A 15,934-nucleotide genomic window follows, 5' to 3' on the forward strand; every position below is an offset into this window, starting at 1 on the left:
TAGATTTGGTACTGGGTAATGAACTCAGACAGGTGTTAGATTTGGAGGTAGGTGACCATTTTGGAGATAGTGACCATAATTTGGTTATGTTTACTTTAGTTATGGATACTGCAGGGCAAGAGTTATAGCTAGGGGAAAGGCAATTACGATGTGTTTAGGCAAGATTTAGGATGCATAGAAGGGGAAAGTAAACTGCAGGGGATGGGCACAATTGAAATGTGGAGCTTATTCAAGGAACAGCAACTGCGAATCCTTGATAAGTATGTACCTGTCAGGCAGGGAGGAAATTGTTGAGCACAGGAGCCATAGTTTACTGAGGAAGTTGGATGTCTTGTCAAGAGGAAGAAGGCTTATGATAGGATGAGTTGTGATGGCTCAGTTGGGCACTTGAGAATTACAAGTTATTCAGGAAAGACCTAAAGAGAGAGTTAAGAATGGCCAGGAGGGAACATGAAAAGCCATTGGCAAATAGGATCAAGAAAACCCTAAGGCTTTCTATGGGTATATTAGGAATAAAAGAATAACGAGAGTAAGATTACGATTTATAATTATCTAGAAAGGAATAAGTTGATTAGGGATAGTCAACATAGTTTTCTGAAGGGTAGGTCGTGCCTCACAAACCTTCTTGAGTTCTTTGAGAAGGTGACCAAACAGGTGGATGAGGGTAAAGCGGTTGATGTGGTGTATATGGATATCAGTAAGGTGTTTGATAAGGTTCCCCACAGTAGGCTATTGCACAAAAAATGGAGGCATGGGATTGAGGGTGATTTAGCAGTTTGGATCAGAAATTGGCTAGCTGAAAGAAGACAGAGGGTGGTGGTTGATGGGAAGTGTTCATCCTGGAGTTCAGTCACTAGTGGTGTACCGCAATGATCTGTTTTGGATCCAATGCTGTTTGTCATTTTTACAAATGTCCTGAATGAGGGCATAGAAGGATGGGTTAGTAAATTTAGTAAAGAGTTGTGGATAGTGACAAAGCATATTGTAGGTTGCAGCGGGACACAGATTAGCTGCAGAGTTAGGCTGAGAGGTGGCAAATGGAGTTTAATGTGGAAAAGTGTGAGGTAATTCACTTTGGAAAGAGTAACAGGAATAAAGAGTAGTGCGCTAATGGTAAGATTTTTGGTAATGTAGACAAGCATACAAATCTCATTGTCCAGGTACGTAGATCCTTGAAAGTTGCCACCCAGGTTGATAGGGTTGTTAAAAAGGCATACGGTGTGTTAGCTTTTATTGGTAGAGGGATTGAGTTTCAGAAGCATGAGGTCATGCTGCAGCTGTACAAAACTCTGGTGCAGCCACACTTGCAGTATTGTATACAGGTTTGGTCACCGATTTTAGAAGGATGTGGAAGCTTTAGAAAGGGTTCAAAGGAAATTTACTAAGATGTTGCCTGGTATGGAGGGCAAGTCTTATGAGGAAAGGCTGAGTGACTTGAGGCTGTTTTCATTATATAGGAGAAGGTTGAAAGGTGACTTAATTGAGATTTATAAGAAAATCAGAGGGGAAGATATGGTGGACAGTGAGAGCCTTTTTCCTCGGATGGCAATGGCTAGCGCAAGGGGACGTAGCTTTAAATTGAGGGGTGATAGATATAGGACAAATATCAGAGGTAGTTTCTTTACTCAGAGAGTAGTAGGGGCTTGGAACGCACGGCCTGCAACAGAAGTAGACTCGCCAACTTTAAGGACATTTAAATGGTGATTGGATCAGCATATGGACGAGAATTTAATATTGTAGGTTAGGTGGGTTTCAGATTGGATTCACAGGTCTGCACAACATCAAGGACTGAAGGGCCTGTACTGCGCTGTAATGTTCTATGTACTATGGTACAAAACTATCATTAGGTTGAGAATTGGCAAAAATCTAATGAATGGATTATAATGTGGAAAAGTTTATATTTTTTGCATAAAGAATGAAAAAGAAGCACATTTTCTAAATGATTAGAAGTTGCAGAGCTCTGAGATGCAGACAGATCTGGATTTCCTAGTGCATAAATTGCAGAAGATTAGTATGCTGACATCGACAGTAATTCAGATGGCTAATCGATTGTTCTCATTTGCGCGAAAGAGAATTGAATACAAAAGTGAGGATGTTAGGCTTTTGTTCTGTGGCAATGAATGAGAACACGTAAGATGTACAGGATAAAGTAGTGGTCACCTTATATAGGGAAGACTGGAAAGACATTGAAAGCAGTTCAGCAAAGGATCACAATACTCATACCTGGAAGGGCTGGGCTGTCTAATGAAGCAATGTTGGATAAACAATGTTTGTAACCACTGGGTTTTGAATAGTAAGAGGCAACTTTGATGAAACATAAAAGATCGTGAGGGAACTCTTCAGGGTAAACGTGGAAAGAATATTTCCTGAGAAGGGAAAATATAGAACAAAGGTTCAGAGAAGAAAAGTAAAGGTTACATACTAAAATATAGTTGAGTTAGAAAGATTTCTTAGAGCGGTTTGTGAATCTTGGAGACTGTTTTCCTGAAAAGAAGATGACAGCAGAATATCTGAATGGTTTTAAGGCAGAGGTGAAAAGTTATCAAAAGTTATCAGGAATGTGCATTTGAAGCAACAATCAGATCAGTTATAAACATATTGTATGATGCAGCAGGCTTGTGAGGCTGAGTGGATTATCCTGCTCATTGTTCCAATACTCAATTCTTTGATTTCATTAAAATGATAACAATCAAAACAAATTCATGACTGATACCACATCATATATGGCCAGTTTACATCACATCATTGTAAAAGTAATGTACTGATGTGGAGCTACAGAATTCATAATTGCCCTGCATAATCATTTGTTGAAATTCTGAAATGCTTATCAATGAAGGTGCAACAAGCAGTTATATCGGATCTTCTCTGTCCTGTATCTTTGAAGTGAGGGGAATCTGTAAACAGCACTTGAATGGAATAGTGTATCTGAAACCAAACCTTTCAACCAAATTCAGGATTCCAAATTGCTAACTGACTCACCGAAATAAGCAAGACTTAGAGCCTTGATATAAAGGCAAGGCATTGCCAGAGTTAAAAAAAAAAGCTCTTTGTTCGGCATTGACTCAAATGACATTGCAAAAAACATTGCGATTTCGAATTGACATGCATCTGTTTCTGGACTTCAAGACAGCAATTTATTTAGCAAATTAAGTTACTTGTTGTGTAATTAAACTATTGGAAAATGATGTTCTTACAACTTGTTCTATTCTCTGCCTAATATTTCCCGATTGTTTGGGGTCATCTGTAGTTGTAGAAAACATCATAATGTCTAATGGACTAGCATGCATGTCTGAATTTCATGAAAATCTCATGGTTGTCAGAGAAACAAGTCATTTCATCTGCATATTGCTGTCACTGCAAATAATGTTCTTACAGATTGTTTTATTCTCTAACATTTCCCTTATGTTTGCTAATAGCGACATTGCCAACTGTGACCACAACACAACTTCCTAGTGTCGAAGGGAAGCCTGTTGAATTCAATGTGACCTTTGTCATCACCAACTTAGAGTTTACAGAGAGTCTAAAAAATTCCAGTTCTTTGCTGTACAACTCGGTGTCAAGTAATATTTCCTATCAGGTAATCAATACATTAGACTAGCCTGTGAAAATACATCACTTTCCAGACACATTTGTGTTGTGACGCAGACTGAAAGTAATACCTGATATAATTATATCAGCCATCAATGAGAGCTTCTTCCTCAAACATTGATCCTGTTTTTTGCAGCTCACTGACCTGTACAACAAGAGCAAAATCAATAAACGATTTTCAGATTGTAAAGCTGTTTCCTTCAGGTAAAGTATTTCAATATTCGACACCAAAAATATGTATCAATACTAATTATAAATGTGAACCTGTATCATGGAAGGGTAACTTGAAAGATGTGAAAACCTTTTAAATTACTCATAGCTGCATACATTTACAGTTTATGTTACGATGTGAATTTCATGTTCATTTGCGTTGACATTCAGTTTCCCTACAGGCACAGTGTTGGAGAGCGAACAATTGTGTTTAAAACTACTGATATATAAAGGATGTGTGCAACTTCAATAATTGAAATGGGAGGGTTTAAAGTTTCTAATCACAAAGATTAATAATCAGATCAGAACAATTCGTGCCATTTAGTTGAACACTTTTTTCCATTTTGATTTAACAGCCCAGCAGATGTTGGTAATACCCTTGTGTACGCAATCTGTACATTTAGAAATGACTCTGATCCTCTGGAGGTGAACAGAATTACTGTGTACCAAACATTCCGAGACAACACCAAGAATATCTCCACTTTAGGAATATATACATTGGACAACAACAGCCTCTACGTTAATGGTATATCCATTAAAAAAGATATATTGATAATTTATTTCAATATGTTATTTGGATTGAATTTAGCTATGAGTTTTTAAATGATAAAATTATCTATTCTATGTTGATGGTTTTTCACCCAATACATATCACTCTAAATGTAAGACTTTAATCTTACAGGTTACCATGAAACGACTCCTTTACCGAGTAAGTGATATTCAAGAACCTTTGTTCTGTTTGTACATATTTCGATTAACAAAAATAGAAGGAAACAACATCCTTACTAATGTCCCTCATTTCTTGTCAAAAAAGATCAGGTTATTTCCAAATGATGATTTTCACTTGCATCTCTTACACCCTGTAATTCCCACTAATCACTGTTTGAAATTCTGAAATTGCAGCTCTAAGAACGTTTAGATCACAGTTCTGAATGAGAGTGTACTCATCTCTCTTCGATTTGAAAAATATTAGGCCAGAACACTGAAAATATATGAACCAACAAGATAAACTGCATTTGAATCAGAATTCGCACCCAAATATAAAATTCCACATCACAAATGGACACACAAAACAAGCAGGCTCTTGTTACTCCATATAGAGTCATACAGATGTACAGCATGGAAACAGATCCTTCAGTCCAACATGTCCATGCTGACCAGATATCCTAGATTAATCAAATCCCATTTGTCAGCATTTTGCCGATAGCATTACAATTCAAGAGCAGAGACGACTGCATGATCTAACCTACTCACTTCATGTTCAGGAAAACTGTAGGATTTTTAATAAGCAAATATGTATGTCAACATTTCAAGAACATTTGATTTGTTGTAGGATGCATAAAGGTAAATTATCTGCAGTTGGGTCTCATAACATCCTTACACTTTATTCTATTCTTTATTGAACATTTCTCCTATGTTTGCTAACAGCGAAATTACCAACTGTGACCACAACAGAAACTCCAAGAATTGAAAGAAAGCCCATTGAATTCAATGTGACCTTTGTTATCACTAACTTGGAGCTTACAGAGGACCTACAAAATTCCAGTTCTTCGCTGTACAATTCTGTGTCAAATAATATTTCCTATCAGGTAATCAATATGTTACAAAAGCCTGTGAAATTATGTCACATTCAAGACACAACTGTATCGTTACACATCATGGAAGTAATACATGATGCAATTAGTTCAAGTGTAAATGAGAGCTTCACCCTCAAATATCAATCCACGTTTTTGCAGCTCACTGCCCTGTACAACAAGAGCAACATTAATGCAAGATTTTCAGACTGTAAAGTTGTTTCCTTCAGGTGAGATATTTCGTTTCTGTATGATGAAAACATATGTCAACATTACTTATAATGAAGATTTTGCATCATGGAAAGGTAATTTGAACTGTGTGAAAACATTTCAATTTGCGAATTGATGTATAAATTCAGAGGGATATGCTCTCATGTGCCGTATATCTGATTTCGATGCATGTCATGTTCATTTGCATTGAGGTTCAGTGTTGGAGGTCAAGGAACGGTCTTCCAAATTGTGCTTTTTTAAATCAAGTGAATTTTTAATATTTGTATAAATTACTGATGTATTTGTGTCAATTACTGATGGTGGCATGTTGGCTCAGAGGTTAGCAGTGCTGACTCACAGCACCAGGGATGTTGAATTCAATTCTTGACAGAGGCGATTGTCTGTGTGGCGTTTGGACATTGTCCCCATGTTTTGGGGTTTACTCAAGGTGCTTTGGATTCCTCCCACAATCCACACATGTGCTGCATCAGTCAATTGGCGATGCTAATTTGCCCATATTGTTCAGGGACGTGTAGTTTTGGTGCATTAGTCAGTGGTAAATGTAGAGTAAAGGGAAGTGGGTTTGGGTAGGATACTCTTTGGAGAGCCGGTGTAGACTTGTTGCATCGAACATCCTGTTTCCACACTGGAAGGAGTCTGTGTAACGCACATCATTGATTGAAATGGGAGCATGTTCGATTCCTAATCACAAAGTTCTGTAATCTGTTCAGAATTATCGATGGCATTTGGATAAACACTTTTATTCTGTTTTCTTTGAACAGCCCAGCAGATGATGCTAATACTCGTGTGTACGCAATTTGTACGTTCAGAAATGATTCTGATCCTCAGGAGGTGAACAGAGTTACCGTGTACCGAACATTCAGAGACAACACCGAGAATATATCTACATTAGGACAACATACATTGGACAATAACAGCCTCTACGTAAATGGTATATCCATTTAAAGAGATATGATGTTCATACTTTTTCACTGTGTAATTTGGATTGAATTTAGTTATGATTTTTAAAACTGCAAATGTATTGAATTCTATGTTGATGGCTTTCCACCTCACAGATAACAATCTAAACACATGACTTTAATCTTACAGGTTACCATGAAACAACTCCTTTACCGAGTAAGTAATATTCATGAACCTTTGTTCTATTTGTATTTATTTCGATGAACACGACAAGATAGAAGAATTTCCTTCATATTATCTCTTTAAATATTATCAATGAGCTTCATGTTATATCTGAAAGAGAGTTTACATTTGTATCACCTGTATCTTAGTCTTCCCTATTAATCACTGTTTAGTATCCTGAAATTGCTGATCTATGAAGGTTCAACTCATAATTTTCTGTGAGGTCTTAATAATCTCTCTCTTTGACTTGAGGGATAATAAGACAATAACAGTGCATAATGTTGCACCAAGCTGACTGTATTGAAGCCAGAATTTCCTCCCAAGCATAAATTTCCACATCACTGATGGACACACAGAATGAAAACCATTTTAATTCCTCCATATCGATGAAATATAATTCAAAAGCAGAGATGGGTGCATTATCTGCACCTATTCATCTGTTGTTTAAAAAACAACTTTGGCATCTGTAATGAGCAAGCATGTATGTCTGTATTACACGAAGATTTGACTGTTTGTAGGAGAACAAAGATAATTATCTGGAATTAGCTCTCATACAAATGATGTTCTTACACCTTGTTCAATTCTCTGTCTAATATTTACCTTATGTCTGCTAATAGCGACATTACCAACTGTGACCACAACACAACCTCCAAGTGTCGAAGGGAAGCCCATTGAATTCAACGTGACCTTTGTTATCACTAACTTGGAGCTTACAGAGGACCTACAAAATTCCAGTTCTTCGCTGTACAATTCTGTGTCAAATAATATTTCCTATCAGGTAATCAATATGTTACAAAAGCCTGTGAAATTATGTCACTTTCCAGCCACAATTGTATCGTTACACATCATGGAAGTAATACATGATGCAATTAGTTCAATTGTAAATGAGAGCTTCACCCTCAAATATCAATCCACTTTTTTGCAGCTCACTGCCCTGTACAACAAGAGCAACATTAATGCAAGATTTTCAGACTGTAAAGTTGCTTCCTTCAGGTGAGATATTTCATTGCTGTATGATGAAAACATATGTCAACATTACTTATAAATAAGATTTTGCATCATGGAAAGGTAATTTGAACTGTGTGAAAACATTTCAATTTGTGAATTGATGTATAAATTCAGAGGGATATGCTCCCATGTGCTGTAGATCTGATTTCTATGCATGTCATGTTCATTTGCATTGAGGTTCAGTTTACCTTGGAGCACAGTGTTAGAGGTCAAGGAACGGTCTTCCAAATTGTGTTTTTTTTAATCAAGTGAATTTTTAATATTTGTAAGAATTACTGATGTATTTGTGTCAATTACTGATGGTGGCATGGTGGCTCAGTAATTAGCACTGCTGACTCACAGCACCAGGGATGTTGAATTCAATTCCAGACACAGTCGATCATCTGTGTGGCGTTTGCACATTGTCCCCATATTTTTGGGTTTACTCAAGATGCTTTGGATTCCTCCCACAATCCAAACTTGTGCTGCATACGTCAATTGGCGATGCTAATGTGCCCATATTGTTCAGGGACGTGTAGCTTTGGTGCATTAGTCAGTGGTAAATGTAGAGTAAAGGGGAATGGGTTTGGGTAGGATACTCTTCGGAGAGCCGGTGTAGACTTGTTGGGTCGAAAATCCTGTTTCCTCAGTGTAGGGATACTGTGTAACGCACATCAGTGATTGAAATGGGAGCATGTTCGATTCCTAATCACAAAGTTCAGTAATCTGTTCAGAATTATCGATGGCATTTGGATAAACACTTTTATTCTGTTTTCTTTGAACAGCCCAGCAGATGATGCTCATATTCGTGTGTACGCAACCTGTACATTCAGAAATGATTCTGATCCTCAGGAGGTGAACAGAGTTACCGTGTACCGAACATTCAGAGACAACACCGAGAATATATCTACATTAGGACAACATACATTGGACAATAACAGCCTCTACGTAAATGGTATTTCCATTTAAAGAGATATGATGTTCATATTTTTTTACTGTATAATTTTGCTATGATTTTTAAAACTGCAAATGTATTGAATTCTATGTTGATGGCTTTCCACCTCACAGATAACAATCTAAACACATGACTTTCATCTTACAGGTTACCATGAAACAACTTCTTTACCGAGTAAGTAGTATTCATGAACTTATGTTCTATTTGTATTTATTTCGATGAACACGACAAGATAGAAGATGTTCCTTCCCATTATCTCTTAAATATTATCAATGAGCTTCATGTTATTTCTGCAAGAGTGTTTACATTTGCATCACCTGCATTCTAGTCTTCCCTATTAATTACTGTTTAGTATTCTCAAATTACTGATCTATGAAGGTTCAACTCATAATTTTCTGTGAGGTCTTAATAATCTCTCTCTTTGACTTGAGGGATAAAAAGACGATAACGGTGCAAATCGTTGCACCAAGCTGACTGTACTGAAGCCAGAATTTCCTCCCAAATATATATTTCCACATCACTGATGGACACACAGAATGAAAACCATTTTAATTCCTCCATATCGATGAAATATAATTCCAAAGCAGAGATGGGTGCATTATCTGCATCTACTTATCTGTTGTTTAAAAAATAACATTGGCATCTGTAATGAGCAAGTATGTATGTCTGTATTGCAAGAAGATTTGACTGTTTGTAGGAGAACAAAGATAATTATCGGGAATTAGCTCTCATACAAATGATGTTCTTACATTTTGTTTAATTCTCTGTCTAATATTTACCTTATGTTTGCTAATAGCGACATTACCAACTGTGGCCACAACACAACCTCCAAGTGTCGAAGGGAAGCCCATTGAATTCAATGTGACCTTTGTTATCACTAACTTGGAGCTTACAGAGGACCTACAAAATTCCAGTTCTTCGCTGTACAATTCTGTGTCAAATAATATTTCCTATCAGGTAATCAATATGTTACAAAAGCCTGTGAAATTATGTCACTTTCCAGCCACAATTGTATCGTTACACATCATGGAAGTAATACATGATGCAATTAGTTCAAGTGTAAATGAGAGCTTCACCCTCAAATATCAATCCACTTTTTTGCAGCTCACTGCCCTGTACAACAAGAGCAACATTAATGCAAGATTTTCAGACTGTAAAGTTGTTTCCTTCAGGTGAGATATTTCGTTTCTGTATGATGAAAACATATGTCAACATTACTTATAATGAAGATTTTGCATCATGGAAAGGTAATTTGAACTGTGTGAAAACATTTCAATTTGCGAATTGATGTATGAATTCAGAGTGATTTGCTCCCATGTGCCGTAGATCTGATTTCTATGCATGTCATGTTCATTTGCATTGAGGTTCAGTTTACCTTGGAGCACAGTGTTGGAGGTCAAGGCACGGTCTTCCAAATTGTGTTTTTTTTTAAATCATGTAATTATTTAATACTTGTATAAATTACTGATGTATTTGTGTCAATTACTGATGGTGGCATGTTGGCTCAGAGGTTAGCAGTGCTGACTCACAGCACCAGGGATGTTGAATTCAATTCCAGACGCAGGTGTTTGGACATTGTCCCCATGTTTGTGGGTTTACTCAAGGTGCTTTGGATTCCTCCCACAAACCAAACATGTGCTGCATCGGTCAATTGGCGATGCTAATTTGTCCATATTGTTCAGGGACGCGTAGTTTTGGTGCATTAGTCAGTGGTAAATGTAGAGTAAAGGGGAATGGGTTTGGGTAGGATACACTTTGGAGAGCTGGTGTAGAATTGGTGGGTCGAACATCCTGTTTCCACAGTGTAGGGATACTGTGTAACGCACATCAGTGATTGAAATGGGAGCATGTTCGATTCCTAATCACAAAGTTCAGTAATCTGTTCAGAATTATCGATGGCATTTGGATAAACACTTTTATTCTGTTTTCTTTGAACAGCCCAGCAGATGATGCTAATACTCGTGTGTACGCAATCTGTACATTCAGAAATAATTCTGATCCTCAGGAGGTGAACAGAGTTACCGTGTACCGAACATTCAGAGACAACACCGAGAATATATCTACATTAGGACAACATACATTGGACAATAACAGCCTCTACGTAAATGGTATTTCCATTTAAAGAGATATGATGTTCATAATTTTATACTGTGTAATTTGGATTGAATTTTGCTATGATTTTTAAAACTGCAAATGTATTGATTTCTATGTTGATGGCTTTCCACCTCACAGATAACAATCTAAACACATGACTTTCATCTTACAGGTTACCATGAAACAACTCCTTTACCGAGTAAGTAGTAATCATGAACCTTTGTTCTATTTGTATTTAGTTTGATGAACACGACAAGATAGAAGCTGTTCCTTCCCATTATCTCTTAAATATTATCAATGAGCTTCATGTTATTTCTGAAAGAGTGTTTACATTTGCATCACCTGCATCCTAGTCTTCCCTATTAATTACTGTTTAGTATCCTGAAATTGCTTATCTATGAAGGTTCAATTCATAATTTTCTGTGAGGTCTTAATAATCTCTCTCTTTGACTTGAGGGATAATAAGACAATAACGGTGCATATCGTTGCATTAAGCTGACTGTACTGAAGCCAGAATTTCCTCCCAAATATATATTTCCACATCACTGATGGACACACAGAATGAAAACCATTTTAATTCCTCCATATCGATGAAATATAATTCAAAAGCAGAGATGGGTGCATTATCTGCACCTATGCATCTGTTGTTTAAAAAACAACTTTGGCATCTGTAATGAGCAACCATGTATGTCGTTATTGCAAGAAGATTTGACTGTTTGTAGGAGAACAAAGATAATTATCGGGAATTAGCTCTCATACAAATGATGTTCTTACATTTTGTTTAATTCTCTGTCTAATATTTACCTTGTTTGCTAATAGCGACATTACCAACTGTGACCACAACACAACCTCCAAGTGTCGAAGGGAAGCCCATTGAATTCAACGTGACCTTTGTTATCACTAACTTGGAGCTTACAGAGGACCTACAAAATTCCAGTTCTTCGCTGTACAATTCTGTTTCAAATAATATTTCCTATCAGGTAATCAATATGTTACAAAAGCCTGTGAAATTATGTCACTTTCCAGACACAATTGTATCGTTACACATCATGGAAGTAATACATGATGCAATTAGTTCAAGTGTAAACGAGAGCTTCACCCTCAAATATCAATCCACTTTTTTGCAGCTCACTGCCCTGTACAACAAGAGCAACATTAATGCAGGATTTTCAGACTGTAAAGTTGTTTCCTTCAGGTGAGATATTTTGTTTCTGTATAATGAAAACATATGTCAACATTACTTATAATTAAGATTTTGCATCATGGAAAGGTAATTTGAACTGTGTGAAAATATTTCAATTTGTGAATTGATGTATAAATTCAGAGGGATATGCTCCCATGTGCCGTAGATCTGATTTTGATGCATGTCATGTTCATTTGCATTGAGGTTCAGTTTACCTTGGAGCACAGTGCTAGAGGTCAAGGCACAGTCTTCCAAATTGTGTTTTTTTTAAATCAAATGAATTTTTAATATTTGTAAGAATTACTGATGTATTTGTGTCAATTACTGATGGTGGCATGGTGGCTTAGTAATTAGCACTGCTGACTCACAGCACCAGGGATGTTGAATTCAATTCCAGGTGATTGTCTGTGTGGCGTTTGGATATTGTCCCCATATTTTTGGGTTTACTCAAGGTGCTTTGGACTCCTCCCACAATCTAAACATGTGCTGCAAGGTCAATTAACGATGCTAATTTGTCCATATTGTTCAGGGACATGTAGTTTTGGTGCATTAGTCAGTGGTAAACGTAGAGTAAAGGGGAATGGGTTTGGGTAGGATACTCTTTGGAGAGCCGGTGTAGAATTGTTGGGTCGAACATCCTGTTTCCACACTGGAAGGATTCTGTGTAACGCACATCATTGATTGAAATGGGAGCATGTTCGATTCCTAATCACGAAGTTCAGTAATCTGTTCAGAATTATCGATGGCATTTGGATAAACACTTTTATTCTGTTTTCTTTGAACAGCCCAGCAGATGATGCTAATACACATGTGTACGCAATCTGTACATTCAGAAATGATTCTGATCCTCAGGAGGTGAACAGAGTTACCGTGTACCGAACATTCAGAGACAACACCGAGAATATATCTACATTAGGACAACATACATTGGACAATAACAGCCTCTACGTAAATGGTATTTCCATTTAAAGAGATATGATGTTCATACTTTTTTACTATGTAATTTTGATTGAATTTTGTTATGATTTTTAAAACTGCAAATGTATTGATTTCTATGTTGATGGCTTTCCACCTCACAGATAACAATCTAAACACATGACTTTCATCTTACAGGTTACCACGAAACAACTCCTTTACCGAGTAAGTAGTAATCATGAACCTTTGTTCTATTTGTATTTATTTCGATGAACACGCCAAGATAGAAGATGTTCCTTCCCATTATCTCTTAAATATTATCAATGAGCTTCATGTTATTTCTGAAAGAGTGTTTACATTTGCATCACCTGCATCCTAGTCTTCCCTATTAATTACTGTTTAGTATCCTGAAATTGCTGATCTATGAAGGTTCAACTCATAATTTTCTGTGAGGTCTTAATAATCTCTCTCTTTGACTTGAGGGGTAATAAGACAATAACGGTGCATATCGTTGCATCAAGCTGACTGTACTGAAGCCAGAATTTCCTCCCTAATATATATTTCCACATCACTGATGGACACACAGAATGAAAACCATTTTAATTCCTCCATATCGATGAAATATAATTCAAAAGCAGAGATGGGTGCATTATCTGCATCTATTCATCTGTTGTTTAAAAAACAACTTTGGCATCTGTAATGAGCAACCATGTATGTCTGTATTACACGAAGATTTGACTGTTTGCAGGAGAACAAAGATAATTATCTGGAATTAGCTCTCTTACATTTTGTTTAATTCTCTGTCTAATATTTACCTTATGTTTGCTAATAGCGACATTACCAACTGTGACCACAACACAACCTCCAAGTGTCGAAGGGAAGCCCATTGAATTCAACGTGACCTTTGTTATCACTAACTTGGAGCTTACAGAGGACCTACAAAATTCCAGTTCTTCGCTGTACAATTCTGTGTCAAATAATATTTCCTATCAGGTAATCAATATGTTACAAAAGCCTGTGAAATTATGTCACTTTCCAGACACAATTGTATCGTTACACATCATGGAAGTAATACATGATGCAATTAGTTCAATTGTAAATGAGAGCTTCACCCTCAAATATCAATCCACTTTTTTGCAGCTCACTGCCCTGTACAACAAGAGCAACATTAATGCAAGATTTTCAGACTGTAAAGTTGCTTCCTTCAGGTGAGATATTTCATTTCTGTATGATGAAAACATATGTCAACATTACTTATAATGAAGATTTTGCATCATGGAAAGGTAATTTGAACTGTGTGAAAACATTTCAATTTGTGAATTGATGTATAAATTCAGAGGGATATGCTCCCATGTGCTGTAGATCTAATTTCTATGCATGTCATGTTCATTTGCATTGAGGTTCAGTTTACCTTGGAGCACAGTGTTAGAGGTCAAGGAACGGTCTTCCAAATTGTGTTTTTTTTAATCAAGTGAATTTTTAATATTTGTAAGAATTACTGATGTATTTGTGTCAATTACTGATGGTGGCATGGTGGCTCAGTAATTAGCACTGCTGACTCACAGCACCAGGGATGTTGAATTCAATTCCAGACACAATCGATCATCTGTGTGGCGTTTGCACATTGTCCCCATATTTTTGGGTTTACTCAAGATGCTTTGGATTCCTCCCACAATCCAAACTTGTGCTGCATACGTCAATTGGCGATGCTAATGTGCCCATATTGTTCAGGGACGTGTAGCTTTGGTGCATTAGTCAGTGGTAAATGTAGAGTAAAGGGGAATGGGTTTGGGTAGGAAACTCTTCGGAGAGCCGGTGTAGACTTGTTGGGTCGAAAATCCTGTTTCCTCAGTGTAGGGATACTGTGTAACGCACATCATTGATTGAAATGGGAGCATGTTCGATTCCTAATCACAAAGTTCAGTAATCTGTTCAGAATTATCGATGGCATTTGGATAAACACTTTTATTCTGTTTTCTTTGAACAGCCCAGCAGATTATGCTAATACACGTGTGCACGCAATCTGTACATTCAGAAATGATTCTGATCCTCAGGAGGTGAACAGAGTTACCGTGTACCGAATATTCAGAGACAACACCGAGAATATATCTACATTAGGACAACATACATTGGACAATAACAGCCTCTACGTAAATGGTATTTCCATTTAAAGAGATATGATGTTCATACTTTTTTACTATGTAATTTTGATTGAATTTTGCTATGATTTTTAAAACTGCAAATGTATTGATTTCTATGTTGATGGCTTTCCACCTCACAGATAACAATCTAAACACATGACTTTCATCTTACAGGTTACCATGAAACAACTCCTTTACCGAGTAAGTAGTAATCATGAACCTTTGTTCTATTTGTATTTATTTCGATGAACACGCCAAGATAGAAGATGTTCCTTCCCATTATCTCTTAAATATTATCAATGAGCTTCATGTTATTTCTGAAAGAGTGTTTACATTTGCATCACCTGCATCCTAGTCTTCCCTATTAATTACTGTTTAGTATCCTGAAATTGCTGATCTATGAAGGTTCAACTCATAATTTTCTGTGAGGTCTTAATAATCTCTCTCTTTGACTTGAGGGGTAATAAGACAATAACGGTGCATATCGTTGCATCAAGCTGACTGTACTGAAGCCAGAATTTCCTCCCTAATATATATTTCCACATCACTGATGGACACACAGAATGAAAACCATTTTAATTCCTCCATATCGATGAAATATAATTCAAAAGCAGAGATGGGTGCATTATCTGCACCTATTCATCTGTTGTTTAAAAAACAACTTTGGCATCGGTAATGAGCAACCATGTATGTCTGTATTACACGAAGATTTGACTGTTTGCAGGAGAACAAAGATAATTATCGGGAATTAGCTCTCTTACATTTTGTTTAATTCTCTGTCTAATATTTACCTTATGTTTGCTAATAGCGACATTACCAACTGTGACCACAACACAACCTCCAAGTGTCGAAGGGAAGCCCATTGAATTCAACGTGACCTTTGTTATCACTAACTTGGAGCTTACAGAGGACCTACAAAATTCAAGTTCTTCGC

The 15,934-nt window shown here is 36.9% G+C and overlaps 1 long non-coding RNA gene across 1 annotated transcript; it reads left to right on the forward strand.

Moving 5' to 3' along the window:
• Nucleotides 1-6,691: 6,691 nt before the first annotated feature.
• On the forward strand, nucleotides 6,692-7,699 carry LOC132828919 (uncharacterized). Its single transcript, XR_009646178.1, has 3 exons — nucleotides 6,692-6,719; nucleotides 7,343-7,503; nucleotides 7,651-7,699. It is a non-coding gene; the product is annotated as an uncharacterized LOC132828919 (long non-coding RNA).
• Nucleotides 7,700-15,934: the final 8,235 nt, after the last annotated feature.

The sequence above is a fragment of the Hemiscyllium ocellatum genome, chromosome 28 (assembly GCF_020745735.1).
Source record: "Hemiscyllium ocellatum isolate sHemOce1 chromosome 28, sHemOce1.pat.X.cur, whole genome shotgun sequence".
NCBI classification, from domain to species: domain Eukaryota; kingdom Metazoa; phylum Chordata; class Chondrichthyes; order Orectolobiformes; family Hemiscylliidae; genus Hemiscyllium; species Hemiscyllium ocellatum.